Source organism: Trachemys scripta, chromosome 1, assembly GCF_013100865.1.
Source record: "Trachemys scripta elegans isolate TJP31775 chromosome 1, CAS_Tse_1.0, whole genome shotgun sequence".
NCBI classification, from domain to species: Eukaryota; Metazoa; Chordata; order Testudines; family Emydidae; genus Trachemys; species Trachemys scripta.
This window is the reverse complement of record NC_048298.1, coordinates 21,573,261-21,578,931: the sequence shown is the minus strand read 5'-3', so window position 1 is coordinate 21,578,931 and position 5,671 is coordinate 21,573,261. Positions and strand designations below refer to the sequence as shown.

The 5,671-nt window shown below is 39.4% G+C and overlaps 1 pseudogene; it reads right to left on the bottom strand.

Annotated features, from left to right (window-relative positions):
* Positions 1–2,758: 2,758 nt before the first annotated feature.
* On the bottom strand, positions 2,759–5,054 carry LOC117876258 (annotated as a pseudogene).
* Between the last annotated feature and the right edge of the window lie 617 nt (positions 5,055–5,671).

Genomic DNA, 5,671 nt, shown 5'->3' with positions numbered 1-5,671 from the left:
CATTCCCATTTGATTTATTTTGGTGTTCAATATAATGAACTGGTTATCTTAATTCTCAATGAATTAAAATGACTAAAATTTGATCAGAAGAGTTTATCAAGATCAGTGATAAATAAGATTATTAAACCTAATGTTCCAGCCTCATTTGCTTTTCACACATAAATTCACAAGAGCCAATGCAACATGGTTATTTAATAACATTGTGCTAACAGCTATAAACACTATTTATAAAGCTGACATTTTTTTTAAATCTTAGAGCAAAATCAAGCCCAAGCCAAATTCAGTAAATATGTGGTTGAGTCTCCTCATCATAGAAGCCTGTGGAAAATCACTGCATTGTGGAGGAGGGGTGTGAGGAAAGACTCTGAGTGGATCAGCATTAGCAAGAAAGCCCAGAGCTTTTAAGCAGCTAGTGCAGCTATATGTCCAAAAGCCAGCCACTAAAAAACTCAATGTTCACTGCCCCAGGTGGTGGAGCTTAAGTGATGCATAGGCTTTGTGCTGGCTGTCTGAGCAAGGAGGAATTTCACCATAGGGAACTAAGGGCTTCAGGTTCAGACTGGGGTGGCAAAGCCCTGCAAGAAAAGGAACAAAGAGAGGCTTCTCAGAGACCAGGTCCTGAGGCACAGCCAAGTATTATTTCCATTAGAGCGGGTTGTAATTTTTCAACTGAAATTATTTTTGCTGTTGAAAAATGGCTGTTTTTCCTAAATTGGGATTTTCATGGGGGAAAAGGGTTTTTTTCTCCTGAATCTGTTTTTTTGATGAAATTAGAAAATAGGGAAGATACTTGAGTTTTTTGTTTTCTACCCCCTTCTGCCCCTTGTTTCTTCCTTTCATTTCTCCCCCGCCTTTTATGGGTGCAAAATGGAAAGGGGTAAAAAAGGATGATTATGGAAAAACGGGAAAGAGATTGAGAAAAAGGAAAAGCAAAAAAAAAAAACAAAAAACCCCAAAACATTTCAAAAAGGCAAATTTTCTAACCCTAAAAATGTTGATAACAAAATCCGTAATTTGTTGCTACCAGCAGGTAATAGACCAACTATGGTATGAAAGGCATTGCAAATGCATTTTATATGAATGCACTACAATTTACATTAGTGTACAAAGTAGGTCACAAAAAAAAATACATGTACTACTTTGTACTAACAACCTTTACCTCATTCCAATTAAAGTAAGATTGCCTTCTCCCCAGGAATTCCTTAGTGCTGACGTGCAACAAGAAGTCAATCCTGCAGTCCTTATTCAGGCAACACTCCCATTTAGGTTGTAAGTCTTGCTAACTTAACAAAAACAGCTCACTATACTCAACACGCATTATAGGAGGATTTAGTGGTTATGGCAGAGTTCTGCAAGACATATCTGAGGCTCCCACAATTCCTAGGGCAGACTGAAGCTAGTTGGGCCCCTAGCACGGGAAAAGCCTTGGGTTGCTCAAAGCTTTTAATTTTATGCCAGGGAAGGGAAATAATTGGAGCCAAGTGGTACACTCCAATTACATCCTTCCCCCCTACTGTACCTGCATACTTCTATCATAGGAAGAGAAAACAATGAACTATACAACACTGCCTTTATGGTATATCTTACTGATCGAGTAAAAATGTAGCACAGAGTGCAAGTGAAATCAAAAGCTTTTTATTTATTGTGGCATAAACCCTTAATTTGCCACAATATTCAGACACGTGTACAAGCACATGAAAATAGATTTAATTAGCTACACTGATTTCAGATTGCTGGAAATCATCAAAATACAATATTAAAACCAGACTCAAGATTTATCAGAGCTGTGTACTTTCAACACTACTTCATAGTACAGTATGCTGGGGAATGAGAAAGTCTGACATGGCCAAACTGTCTTCATTCCATACAACCTGCCTCAGAAAAATCCTCTGTATCTTTTGACCCAGAACAATCTCAAACCAAGATCTATTGACACAGTGCAGCCAAGAGGATATGAGCACCTTCACTGCCAGAAGGCGTTGGAGATGGATTGGTCATGTACTTCGGCTGGAAATCGGTTCCATCACCAGAATAGCATTAAGATGGACACTTGAAGGCAAGCGAAAACAAGGCCACCCAAAACCAACATGGCAAAGAGCTGTGGACGCTGAGCTGAAAAACCTGGGGCACAGTTGGGGAACCACTGACAGACTTGCCAGAAACAGACAGACGTGGAGAAGCTTTGTCGCTGCCCTAAACGCCAGAGGCGTAATGGAAACATGATGATGACTATTTCAGATTGCTATTATGATATAAAGTATTTGTTCTATGTGTTCAACAAAAAATATTATTAGTGAACCACTGGAGAAAGTAACATTGCAAATAATTCAATTTACCTGAATGTTCCAGGAGTCATTTAACTCCCCATGAAGCAGGCAAGCGTCACAGTCCCTTTAACCACACCAGTGAGACTAACAGTATAGAACACATGAAAAACCTTGTACTAACTGTGTTTAATGTAACAATTTAATTAAACAGAAGCCAAATGAAAGTGCTTAATTTAATTGGAGGAAGAAACACCTCTAACCCACAGACATCCTTTCAAAGTGTCCACTGTTAAGTATCCTATATTCTATTTTCTAATTTAATCTAGCATTGCCACACTTGAGCGCTTTGCTTTTGCTTCTATGCAGTTCATTAAACTTAGGAAATTGAAAATTTTAAGTAGTTTTGATGCTTCATTTTTGTAAGTCCTGATTTGCATAGAAAGCAACACCTTGATCCAGTTTTGACCATATTAATATTTTCTGTAGCTAGTTTACCAGGTAGCCTCATAACAGGGGAACCACATTCTTCCACAGTGTTTGGAGATTTCAGAATGAATTTGATCCAGGTTGTAATCATTATCTGGAATTAGTACTTCCTCTGTAATAGAAAGCAATGGCTTCACGCATCTTTACAAACTCAATAAAATCTCTGCAGGTAACTTCACATTCACCAAATCCCATGGCTGTTAGGTTCTTACAGCATTCAGCAGTGCAAATGAGTTCATCATTCAGTGGCTGAAGTCCATTAGCACACACCACCAATTTGATCAACCTGGGGCAGTTCATTCCAGAATGACCTGGCATGGCTTTGCTTACTGCATGACCAAGTAAAGGCGTGTAACGGGAGTTTTCTCTTTGCAAAATGTATCAGATTCTTCTTTGTATAAAAAGAAGTAGATCACAAAATTGACTTTAGGGGAGTGCTTAACAAGTGCATCCCAACTTTGCTTTTAATTGTATGAAATTCAATTTGTCCTGGATTTTCACTCACAACATCTATGCAAAGACGTTCAAGGTCAACATGTTTCTCATGCAAGGGGGCCAGCAGCAGTTCATCACTTACTTTGTAATAATTCCAAGCCAGTTGCCTAAGGGCATGACACTGGTCATCAGCACAAATAATTCCAGCAGGTGACACACGAGGACAGATGCTCATTTTTAGCAGTTTTAGAGTAGCATTATTATTAGAAACAAGAATGGATCATCAACTGGTGTGTCATCAGTTTTGATGGATGATAATGCCTTGGAGTTTACAAAAACTACTGTCAGCGCTGATGCAAAACGAGCCTTGGAGACATTAATAAAACTTGGCTTCACTGATGAAATCAAACTTAATGTCTTGATGGAACAATTCACCAATTGAGAAAGGATGTCACAGGCAGCTTCTGCAGACTCAGTACTACTATCAACCTTGAAGCTGACACACTGCAGATGATGGCATGTCTCTTGATAATTTGCTGAATGAGATCAGGGTGAGTCGACTTTAAAAAAGAAGTAGCTGGTTGGTTAAGCTCAAATTCAAACTTCCTCCACAAGTGAGGGATATGAAAAACTTCATTCCACCTTTGGCAAACAGAAGATGCCCATGCTCCATCTATTAAAGGCAGGTACTGAAAAATATGTAAAACTACATGGTGTGGCAGGGTTCCCTAGTTCATCAAGATTTTCAGGCGAGACTTGCCAAATGCTGATCTGTAGAAACAATTTTTCTGCTTTTTCATTCTATGTGATGTTTGTAGAACTGGGTTCTCAACTTTAACAGTCCACCTGATTCTTTTCATTCTGAGAGCAAACAATTTCAGGTACTAGAGAGGTGTGATGTACTTAAGCTACAAAGCTTTCTGTATGTTTTCAAGTACAGTAGATCACACCGCAGGATGGGTTCCATTATGAAAGCAAAAGTTGGGAGTTTTTCGTTTGCAAAACTCCCTGATATCCTGGGAGACTTGGTTAGTCTGCTCCTCACCCTAAAGGGCCTGCGATGGGGTTTCCATAAATCATTTCTTCTCTGCACTTCTTCTCAGTGGCCTGGTCTCTACAGCAGCAAACAGAGGGGAAGCTCTGGGTTTAAGGTGGGGCCAGTTACTGGCCTGCTGAGCTTCCTGGAGTGTTTTTTTTTGTGAGGGGAAGGGATGATGATTTCCCCCCCCCCATCCCCCCACTCCCCCACTTCCCTGGCTGCTTTCCTCAGGAGGTGGGGGGTGAGGATGGTCACAAGTGCTCCTTCCCAGTCCTCCCTTATCTCCTTGCCATTCCTGAGCTGGGAGATGTTTCTCCTCCTCAGATACTTCCAGGTTCCTTTTTTTGTGATAGAAGGGAGCCTGCTGACTTCCTGCTGTCTCCCTCTTTGGTGTGTATGTAGGCAGGTGGTTCCTCCCAATACTGCCACAGACAATTTTGGGTTGGAATAGGAAGGCAACAGGTTTGCCTTTCTCCTCTCTCCTGGTCTGTTAGGGCTACTGCTGTTTGAGGGAGCTGTAGCCACTGCTGCAGTGTCAGCTGTCCTCTCCTCTGTCACCATGTGCAAGTCTCCCTGCAAACAAGAGGAGGGCTAGTCAAGGGTCCCTAAATTTCAAAGCAGTGAAGATATAATTTATATTTATTCATTTTTTTATGAAAAATGAATTCTCTAGGATATATGAGTGACTCCATACTTTGGAGAGATTGACGACTGTGCTTCTTATGATTGGCTAAATTATATGCATATTTTAATTAACTGCTTAGTGTGTATGTGTGAGCAACTACCTTCAGGTCGATAGTGTCAGAGCTGCTCATCTGTTGTGTCATTAGTATTATATTCCTAACAGAGATTTTCCCTTCGCTAGAGAGGCTGGTTCTTCCTGGTATAGGTGGGCTTGAGTTTTCAAAATTCTTGGGAAAAAGAATAGATTTATCTACATTGATTGGCTTAATTTTTTATTACTATATATTTTTTCCTTTTCCTCTTTCCTTTTTTTTTTTCAAAATGGCTGAAATCCTGTATTATTTTCCTATCATTTTTGAACATTTTTAAAAACAGAAAAACAAATCAAAATGAAAAATCAGCCACTCTGAAACCCTGGAAAATTATAACAATTTTGAATTTTCTCATTACATTGTTTTCACTCTCTTTGAACCAACTATAGTAACAAAATGGTCAAAATATGCACTGTACATAACAATATTCCCAGATGAAAGAAGGGCCTGAATGAAGCCCATATCTATCTGTTCATTTATTTCAACACCAGTTAAGTAGATCATCTGACCTAGATGGGTTGAATAGGCTTTTTTTTCATAATGGAGGTATGATAAAAGGACAGGGATATGAGGATTCTTTTCATTAGAAAAATAGGAGATAAAGAGGGAACATAACAGAAGAACATAAAACTCCAAAGAGTATAAAGAGAAAATGCCTCAGAGCTATT